Raw genomic sequence first — 11,690 nt, 5'->3', positions numbered from 1 at the left:
CTGGAAGAATGTGATGAATACGGAGTAGATTAAGGAAGATTGTCTTAGCAACGCCTGCAAAGCTCTTGAGATTCCTGCGAATTAAGCTGGTGGAAGTTTCCTTTGGGTTTCTTCTGAAATGTTGTATCTTGGGTGCCCCCTCTTCAGAAAAGGAGAACAGATGGACTTCAAGAGAGGTTTCAAAGAAGATACGGGAACATCAGAGGCAGTTTCTGAACAACTTCCAAGAATTTTAGGAAAGCATATGGATAATGTATGAAGAAATTTTCAAAAATGAGGCCGATGAGATTTGTGGAGGACACAATTGGAAGATGAAGGTCGGATATTCAGCAGACTATGATATGTTGGGAAATCTTCGCAGAGATGGAGCTTCCAGATCACTGCTGTCAAAATACTGAAGAACTAGTGGAAAAACAGCTGGAAAGTAACCACAGGACATCTACAGTTGGAATACCAGATGATTATCATGAAATATCTAGATATGAACTACAGGTTTTGGAAGCCTACTTTCTCGGAAAGCTAATGAATCATCTACCCCAGTGTTTCTCAACCTTGGCAAATTGAAGATGTGTGGATTTTAACTCCCAGAATTCTGGACATTCTGAAGTCAGAGGTGGGTTGCAAATTCTGGTGCTACCGGTTTGCATGCGCTCATGCATGTGTGCCTCTTCTGTTCATGTGCAGAAGCATCCGGGCGGGTGGGCGGAGCCTCCCGCTGCCACCACTACCGGTTCACCTGATCCGGGCCGAACCGGGAGCAACCGACCTCTGGTTGAAGTCCAGACATCTTCAACTTGCCAAAGTTGAGAAACACTGATCTAGCATGTCACTAAGATTTGGTAGCAGGAAGAAGGGGGAGAGGGAACAGATAACTTTTAGATTTCTTTTCATGTCTACTGAAGAACCTTTGCAAGCTCTATGGAAAAAAATAATTATTCAAAAACACTTCATGGTGTCTGCTAAATTTTTTCATTCACCCTTAATCTACGGCTTCAGGAAGTTTTCAGAAATGACTGAGAATACACCCAATATCCTTATGTTATGTCTATTTGGTTGATTTCCTTTCTTTCTTTTCTTTGCCTGATCTCTACTTCATGGGTTTCCAAATATGAGACACCCTAAATTCCAGATGTGGCTTTTCAAGTTGAAGCTTGCCTTGATTTAAGCAATTGATAAATCTATTGCTTGCCACTTGATAAGCAGTCAGCCAATATTATTTCTGAGCAAATGGGGCAAAAGGAAGAAAAATAATGAGTTGAGTATAAAAGAGATTCTCATACAGAAAGAGTTCTTACCCCATTCATTGCTGCAGTGCTAACTACAGGCATCCTGATCAGGCATGAAATGCTCTTACTTTTACTACTGGTTTGGAATCGGGAGCATTCATGTGTGCAGAACCTTCTGCGCATGCGCAGAGCGTCTGTGATGATGTCTGGGCAGGTGGGCAGAGCCTCCCACCACCACCACCACTACCAGTTCACCCAAACTCAGGCGAACTGGCAGAATACCACCTCTGATCCTGATCCTTTTAAACACTATTTATTTATAAATAAGATTATGATTTAAATTCATTGCTAGTACATGTAGTCCTCAACTTGCAGCCATAACTGTGCCCAGAATTTCCACTATTAAGCAAGGCAATTGTTAATTGAGTTGTGTCTCATTTTACGACCTTTTTGCCAAAGTTGTTAAACGAATCACTACAGAGGTTAAGTGAATCACATGGTCATTAAGTAAATCTGGCTTTCCCCATTGACTTGGCTTGTTGGAAGCTGGCTGAGAAAGTTGCAAATGGTCATCACATGACACACACACACACACAGGATTTGTGCAGCTGCCTTAAATCGACGCTAATTGCCAAGCACCCAAATTTAGATCACATGAACATAGGGATGCTGCAATGGTTGTAAGTGTGAAAACTGGTTATAAGTCACTTTTTTCAATGCCATTGAAACTTCAAATGGTCACTAAATGAATGGTTGTAAGTCGAGGACTACCTGTAGTTTGATTTGTAGAAAAACGTTAGAATGAAAAGTCATACAAGCTGTAGAGGTAGGCAGTAGAACCAGGCAGTAAAAATAAATGCAACACAAAAGCTAATTAAAAGTATCCCAAATATTATTAAGAAGCACAAAAATAATAGAATGTTGGGATGGATTTTGCATGGCATGTAAAAGGATAATTAAAAACTATGCCAGGAGGGAATTGTATGGTTTTGGTGCCACTGCAGAAAAGTCCCTGCATAAATACAAAGATGGATGCTCTCAAATCAAGATTTCTAAATCACATTTCATTAGTAGGGATTTCGGTCTGGGTGGCCCCCATTGACTGTGCTGACCAACACTTGTAACCATTTGGAGCAATAATGGAGAGGAAGTTATGATATTTAACATATTTGTTGATGAGAATTTGAGTTTATATTTTCCTATTTGGATTTTTTCCCAACATTCTCCATTATATTTATGTGGCTGTAGAAAGGAAAATACAATATGGTATATTTTTCTTTCTATAGAGCTGTGGTGGCGCAATGGTTAGAATGCAGTATTACAGGCTATCTCTGCCCTCAATCAGGAGTTCGATCTTGATTGGGTCAAGGTTGATTCAGCCTTCCATTCTTCTGAGCTCGGTAAAATGAGCCCCCAGATTGTTGGAGGATGATATGCTGACTCTGTAAACCACTTAGAGTATGTACTGTAAAGCACTTTGAAGCGATATATAAATCTAAATGCTTTGTTTCATGCAAATAAGCTGACAAACTGATGTTTAAAATGAATCAACAGAAGTATCTATCCTGCGTTTTCCTTTTCAAATTGCCAATACTTTGCAATTGGTCACCACTGATGGACTGGTGACTTTATCTTCTTTTCACTTATTTCCTGAAATAAGACTCAGGATTAAATAGCCTTGCAATTTTCCTATATTTCATTTAATATCCTTCTGTAAGCCTCACTGAAGGAAAACCTCACACAATTCATATCATTCAGTCCAGTTTGGCTTACAGAAGGAAATTAACCAGATTAGATTATTTCATAGGTTGAAGAAATCACTATATCCAAAAGTAAAATAAATTTATAAAAAAATTTTTATCGAGAAATGGATTTACTATTTATTTATCCACCCTATCTCTATAGCCACTGATCTCAGTGGACAGAATTTAAATGAAAACAAGAACAACACTATAAAAATTACAACACAAGCACCCAAGAAACAACAATTCAAATCATTAATACAATCAAGAATTGGGTTCCTGCACAAAATTATCTTCTGATTTTCTTGGTGTGGGAATAAAATCTCAGCCATATTAACATTAACTGGGGTTTGTGATGGTTAGTTTGAACAATGACTTAGTGAGCTATAACTACCAAGGCTTATGGCTTTATCCTGCTGGTTGCCTGAAGGTTTTCTATAGATCTGTTTTTAAAATAAAGTGTATCTCATAATTGTATTACTTTGAAAGTTGCTGTCAACATTGAGAATTGCTGTCTGCACTATTACCCCTCTTCCCATCCAGACATCAGTCTTCTCTCCAAGATAAAAGGTGAGAAAACCTACCAGATTTTACATATCTGTATAGACCTTTGGGCAATGTTAGAATAAGGGGAAATACTAGTTTAACCCTAGAAAATCAAAGGATGGCTTAAATTTGTGTTGGCCAGAGATGAGAGATAAAGGTTACCTTACTTGCAGTATATAACATCTTCTATACATCTAACCATCACTAGCAACTAACACCAATAATGGTAGAATTTATATCACTTTAAAATGGCTAGTTGATACGATAAAGATACTATAGAGCATTAGGGGGGGACTGGCCAAAAGAAACACCTTGCACTTAGCAAAAAAAGATATTGCCAATCTAGTATCTTATCGTGTTTTCATAGTATCACCCATCTAACATCATTTAGGCTTAAGTAAAAAATGGCCCTTAGTTAAGAAACCTAAAGTAATATAGAAGGAATACGTCTCTGACATGCACATAATATTTTTCTTCATCACAGATTATACAGAATTACTACACATGTCTACTTATCTAAAGAAGATTAACCTAATGTCAGGGAGCATAATAATATTTTCCAATTATATTTACAACAGTGGAAATTTCCAGTTACAATTCTATAATACAGCATTATAACTGTTAATTGCTATATTGATGTACATCAAGTTTCTGGGTTAAGAACATCTTGGTTTAAAGACTACCCATGGTTAAGAATGGAATCTATTGTAGCAAAATATGAGTTAAATGCACAAATTAAATATACAATGGTTCAAGTTCATTATACAATACTATTTATTTTATACAGTATTATACAATGATGCTGTTCAGGCTTAAAAACAAATTGGATGTAAGATCTGTATTATATAACTATTATTTTATTTATTATCTTTTTTCCTGTTTTTTTAAATATAAAAACACTATCTCTAGTTTTTGTATGTACAGTATCTGCATTATAATTATTTTTACATTTCATTATTTTTTCCCTGTTATTTTCTTACAAGCAATAACAAAATACATTGGAAAAAGTGGAAATTTCCACATCAATCCATTTTTGCAATTATAGTAAACTGAGATTACACGTGTAAAGACTTTTACTTTTCTCATGTAGTATGACAGGACCTAAGATTGCCTTTTAGGGAAATATACAGTAAAATTTTTGCTTCTAATTATTCTGTTTCTACATCAACCTCAAATAGATCTGAAGCTACGATAATTATATTTTTTGGGGGGGATATGTCATTTCTGCAGAAATTTAAGTTTTAATTACCTTGCTTGTTCTCATAGTATGTTAGATGATGTTATAACCGTATTTTGACAAGCTCGGGAATTAACTAAAGAACAGCCATGAGGAGAAATAAGCATCAGTGTGCTTATATACTTCATGGTAAAAACTCTCAGTACTATTAAGTCACATATTTTGAAGCAGAGCTGTTAAGAAAATCAGATCTAAGACACAGCAAACACACCATGTAATAGATGCCTTACTTACAATTACAGTTGAAGAAGAAATTGAATATAAAACATTCCAGGATGAAGATACAGCATATGAGACAACTTAAATGCTATGTTTTTAGCATAAACCTATCACTTGAGTTCACAGCCTAAAAGGAAAAGAAACCCCAGCTATATAAAGTTTTTACTCTGGATTCTACCTCAGCAGAACCCCAAATGATGAGACATGAATCTGCAAACATTTTTGAAATCCTAAAAACTGGGCGTTTTCCTCTGGCTGTACTGTACTTAGTGATCAGTTGATGTCTCTCTCTAATATCACCCAGACACTAGAACACATTGCAAACCTGCCAGGATGTAAATGTATGCAAACATTAAAATCCATATGGTCGTTTTCTAGCTCCTTCCCTCTCTAGGAATTAGAAATAGAGGGAGAAGCTTGAATTGGCATTTTGGGGGCTATCGGGTGTGGGAACCCTTGGAAAGAACTTTCATTGCCTCTCCTTCTCATATCATTCTCCAGGATCCAGTCCAGCCTCCAAGCAGAAGCTTACAGGGAGAAAGGACATTGTAATGATAGGTGAGAAAAGATTTTAAAATAGTGGGATGGTGCCTAGGGAATGGTCAGATAAGAGAGAGCTTAGCCTGCAGCTGTATAATGGGCAGAGAAAAGGGTTTACAAGACACCCTCCCCTAGCCTCCTAGGTGTAAAGGAGATGATGGAAGATTTGCACTTTCAGACCTGCAAAGTTATGTTAATTTAGCCTTATTGTAAAGTAGAATTAGCTCATCTGGTCATGTTTCCTGTCTGAGCTACCCAGGAAGGCTGACATCAATTTTGCAAGCCTGAAAGTACAAGTCTTTCGCAATCCCCTTTACAGCTTGAGAAGTCAGGGAGGATCCCTTCTGAGCTGTTTCTGCATCCATTATGCAGCGGTGGGCTATGTCCTCTTTTATTTGACCTTTCCCTAGGTAGCATTTCTTTGCCCTCTTTCTCAAGGTCTTTCTCACGTTCTGTACCGTTACATCAATACAAACTCATCCTCCTGCTCATGTACTCCGAAAGCTTACTTCAAGCTGAGATGCTCTGATCCCAAAATTAATATTGAGCCATCATGGCTAGTAGCCATTGTTGTCACTCTATGTTTAACTTCTAGATCTAAGGAGAAATTTCTGATGGAACAATTAATCAGTGGAATGGCTTGCCTCCAGTTATGGGTGCTCCAACACTGGAATTTTAAGAAGAGATAGTTCAACCATGTGTTTGAAATGGTATAGGGGTTTCCTGCCTGAGCAGGGGGTTGAATTAGAAGACCTCCAAGGTCTTTTCCAACTCATTCTGTTATTCTCTAAGTGTCCCTCTCTAGGTCTCCATCCATCCTTGTGGTCCTTCAGGGATACCCAGAGTCTTCTTGGCTATTCCTTTTCTCTGAAACTAAAAACAGCAGCAAGAAGATTGTTAAACTTTAGATGCGTACATCACTTCTGAATATTGATAGTGGAAGTCAAACAAGAAAGGAGACATTTTCGAACTGAATTTATACTTTAGCCTCTGCCATTTTTCTTTCTTATGTGCAAGATGCAACCTAGATTACTGTATAAATACAGCTTGGCTAGTTTTGCTATCTATGAAATAACCCATTAAGTATAACCCAAAAGTCAAGGTTTCAAAAGCATTTGCAAATCCCCAAGATTTAGATTCATTTCCCCCCAGTTAACCTTGACTAACTGGGAAAAAATGAATTTAAATCTTAGGGATTTACAAATGCTTTTGAAACCTTAACTTTTTCGGGACACTCCCCTACCAGATTTCCGAAACTGAACCCTATGCTTGTATATACCTGAATCATGTAAAACTCTAGTAGACGCATTCTCAAATATGCTATGTTTGATTTGTATTAATCCTGATTAGGATTTATGTGGCTAAGTGGTTTATGGAACCCCAAACTGGTTAGATTATATTTCGAAGTGTTATATGAACGCAGTGGTTAACTGAACAATCGTGTGAAACATGATTGTTAAATGTAACTTCAATGCCATTCTTTTCCTATGTTTAAATATGTAATCTACACGGCACCTGTTTCTACCTCTTCAAATGCTATTTGGGGGGGTGGGGGTGGCATTCAGAAGACTGTAAGCTCTAAATTCACATAAAGGAATGTGACAATGATTGTGCCAAGTAATAAAACATTTTGTTAGGAGTCTTTATGGGAACGTTACTATAGTACTGAGGAAACAAAGATGGAAGAAACGGTAAACTTGACTGCATTATCCTAAATGTGTCTCCTCTTATTTCTGTTTTGTGCAGCCACACATTATTCCAAATGTTCTGGATATCTAGAGCGATACCACCTAGCGTTCCCATCTGATGTTCCAGTGGGACATCCATCTGCAGGGCACTAGGTTGAGGAAGACCAAAGCTCTATTCGTGATTTCATCTCTTCTGCTTCGTGGGCTTCCCTCTTCTTAAGCTTGCCAGGCTTAACCTGCAGTCCAGCAGCCGTACACCAGTCTTGACCGAATCCAAGATCCAGAGGAATCCTCTTTTATTCCAGAGTTTTTGCTTCTACATTGTAATGAAGTGGTAGCTCAGAGCCCCCAACCTACGGTCTCTGTTCTTTTGCTTGAGTGCCCTGGGTGGGTGGGAAGCAATCTATCCTAACAGTATCCATGGATACCATTTATAAAATGTTGGTTACAGCTTCTAATTTTTCTACCTCACAAAGAGCTTTGAGGCCTAAGGAATAATCATGGATGATTAGGAAAAGGACAGAGGTACAGGTACTATAACATCACTGGTGACCTTGATGCTGGAGCTGTAAAATCAGGAATTCCCTTTTCTATGGTAGATAACTGAAATGGATAGCTTTCCTCAAATGGTCTAGTTATACATTCTATAATTAGGAATGATGGGTCGATAAACAGTTTATTTCCAGTTTTTCCCATAATATTTTCTACAGCGTCTCTATAATTTAATGGACTTTAATGTAACACTAGGGCAATATTTTCTTTTGTATCATCTTTTGATTCACTTCTGAGACAGTTCCTACTGCCATAAATATCCTGCCCAACATAGTCAGAGCTGGATTGTCTGCGTTGGTTGCTTTTATTCACTTCCTCTGGGTATTCCGTGCAATTAATTGAGTCCTTTTCTTTGCTTAATTAGAACTTTGCTTGAGAAAACTAAACAAAATAAAGAACATTTGGTTTCATGTCCTGAAAAGCAGAGTAATTTGAAGGACAGATGGAGTACTTGAGGATAGATGAACGAGAGAATCTTGGCTTGGAGAGAGGTTAGAGAGTGATGAACTAGAAGAAGGAAGGAAGGAAGGAAGGAAGGAAGGAAGGAAGGAAGGAAGGAAGGAAGGAAGGAAGGCTAAGTAGGGGAGGATTATGAATGGATGGAAAGTAGGTTTTGAAATGGCTGAATACCAGATGAAAGGGGAGTATCAGGAAAGAAATATTATGGATGCTAAAATGGAACTGGATATTTTATTCAATAGAAAGTTGTATGTGAAAATAACATGACCACTTAAATAGGTGGACTGACAGACTTGGTTGATAGACCTTGAGACAGAGAGCCATATTTGACCTTACAATCCTTCTCTAAGGGGAACTCAGAAAATCTGGTTTAGTTTTCTATATTTCTTTTACTGGTGATTGTTTTTTAGCATGTCCAATAATCATCATTATCACTATTATTATGGTCCACATATTAAATTCATGTTCTGCTTTATCATAATTTACAATTGCCTTCCTTTGGAACATTCCAAGCAACTTGTAACTGTTTCCATGTATTTCCAGGCAATTGAATCATAATAAAATAATGATCTCGGAGTAAAAGTACTACTGGTGTCACAACAGAAATCAAGATATTGAACCAGGATTAAAAGAAATACGCTTCCCAAACACCATTCTTGGGGATTTCTGAGGTGCACTTCTCCATTCCAGGCAGAAATTTCCATCTTCCTCTAGTAAAACATTTTTTTCACAGTTTTCCATATACTTTCCTCTCTTTCTCTTCCTCAAACACATTGTTTGGCATAAATTATTATCTGCAACTTCATAATCAATTGCTAGCATTAGAATGCAGAAACTCTCTGAAGCCACTGCCTGGAAATTTAAGGCCCTCAAAACTGGACAAATAGAATCCAGCAGCCAATTAATTACTTCTTATTTGCTAGTTCCAACAGAAGAAAATATCTGTAGCTCAGGGTACAATTGTGAAGTCCTTGGTGCTTTCTGAGCATGGCTATTTGCCTGCAGACTTTTCATTACCCAACTAGGTAACATCATCAGTGCTAGTGAGAATGGAGTTTGCTCCCATTTTATATCGTATGGGTTTTGGCTACTGGAGACGATGTGTTCTGACCTTTTTGTTTCCTTCTTAAATTTTTAAAATTATCTCTCAGCAGGGATTAATATCAGGCAAACAATCAAGCAGATTAACTATTGCCCAATCAAGGCATTTCCAAGGAGAAAATGACTTATTTCTATATATCTAGCAAGAATATAACTGCCCCCCCAGATTAATAGGGCAAGGTACTGTATATAAACAGGGCACAAACCCCACACTCCCTCACACTGATGATGTTGCCCAGTCAGGAAATGAAATGTCTGCAAGGAAGCAACCAAGCTCAGAGAGCAGCAAGGACTTTCCACCCATTTGCTTGTTGCAATTCCCGTTTCCATCAGCTTGGAAATTTGCTCCTCACCTTTAATTGACAGAAACCCACAAAGAGCTTTCTGTCTGGAGACTCCAGAAATCCTTCCATATATAACTTCTTGTTGGTTTTCTTTCTATAGAATTGAGGAATCCATAGCTCAGTTGGCTCTCCCCAGATAAAGGAAATCTAGGAACGGCTTCTCCCCTCCTTCTGTAATTTGGCACTGTGTATTTGAGGAAGGATCCCCCCCACCCCTTATCTGATCTGCTGCTCCAACAAAAATCTCTGGGACAATTTAAAAAAAAAACACCAACCACTCAGATGTGCAGAATCTTAGAAATCAAGACCACTATTGGCAAACCCTTGCAATATACAGCCTTGATTCTTCCTGCAAATATTTTGGAATGGAGGCCTGTGATTCCCTACCTTACGGGAAGCGTGGTTCTTCTAGCTTCAGTGCAAAATGCTAGAAAGAATGGGCAACCAACTAGCAGCACCACAAAACATGGTCCAGTCTAATCCTAGGGTATTTCCTCTTTCACGTTTCCAGCTGAATTCCCCATTCATTCAACAGCTGCTCCCAACAAGCAGCTGTTCTTCGTAAGGCCAAAACCCCCGCAGCATTGTTTAAATTTCCATCTATCTCTTGAAACCATGCTGCTGTGCCTAACATGAGAGACATTTTTCTTGCTTCTTAAAGGGACCTCGGGGAGAGTGTGGGGGAAGGAGGGAGGGAGAAAGGAAGGAAGGAAGAGAAAGAAAGAAAGAAAGAAAGAGAAAGAAAGAAAGAAAGAAAGAAAGAAAGAAAGAAAGAAAGAAAGAAAGAAAGAAAGAAAGAAAAGAAAATGAGAGGGTGCAACAATAAATAAAAAAGCAATGCATGTAGTTTATATCTTTCTTGGCTGCCTTCTTTTATCCTGTTTACATTCAAATATTGGGAGAAACTCAGTCCATCCAAAAGACACTCATAAAGACACAGAAATGTAGCTGAAACCAACCAGAGGGAACAGCAAAAGGGATGCCCATCAGTAAAAACTGATTCAGACAGAGCTGTTGCATATATGCTTTAGCAAAAGCTGGCTAGAGGTTATCGTCACCTGAAGCGAAAGGGTGGTGAAAGCAGTGCCTGCAACTAGAAATTCATTCTAGAAATCGGATAGTTTTGGTGCAGAAGGGGAGGGGAGAAATCCTGATATGGTTATAAAATTATTCCTATAAATCAGAGCAGATCCATTTCCCCTTCCCGTTCTCCCCAAGTGCCTCCCCTCTACCTCTTTTGCAGCACAGAATGAAGAATATTGAGACGGAGAGAGTGAGTGAGAGAGAGAGAGACATAGCAGCTTACCTTGCAAGCACACCACCGAAAGAGTCTGTTTTCCAAAGGTGTCACCCACTGGGGGAGGTGAGAGACAGCTTCTCCTTTTGTCCCCCCCACCCAGCAGTGGGTTGGTGGTGGCACCAGCCGGAGAAGATCCTGCGAAATGGCGTTTTATGTCGAGGGGTATTTTGCTGTATAGGAGAGAGATGCTAGCATGCTGTTATTATGTCATAGGGCGAAACCATTGGAGGGAAAGCAGAAAAAAAAAAGAAGAAGAAAGCAAGCAGAAAGAGGCTGGTTAAAGCAACAGAGAGGCACATCGGGCTGAGACGGAGTTACGTAGCGATGGGGACAGTCTGGGTGATGCCGGCACACATTGTGAGGCATTGTGTGTATTCTGCACTAGGTCACCAGCCTCCGCTGAGATGATGTGTGTGGTGGGAGGCATCTCTCCAGCGTAGTCTGAGCTGTGGGGAGCACATATCTGGGTGCATTAGATGACCAAGTACGAGTGTGGGGAACTAACGTTTAAGAGTTCTTCTGAGCACAAGCAGAGTGCATGCTAGATGCCTCTGAATTTTTCCTTCTGCTTCCCCTTTCCACGCAGGCACTATAAACCTGGAGTGACAACCTTAAGCAGGATAAGGCAGGTTTACAAATTGCTACTTCTATGCTGCTAAGTATACAGATAGTCCTTAATTGGGACCAACATTTCCATTGCTAAGCAAAACAGTTGTTAAGGGAGACACCCAAATTT

Source organism: Thamnophis elegans, chromosome Z (genome assembly GCF_009769535.1).
Source record: "Thamnophis elegans isolate rThaEle1 chromosome Z, rThaEle1.pri, whole genome shotgun sequence".
Classification (NCBI taxonomy): domain Eukaryota; kingdom Metazoa; phylum Chordata; class Lepidosauria; order Squamata; family Colubridae; genus Thamnophis; species Thamnophis elegans.
Note: the sequence above shows the minus strand (reverse complement) of the source record.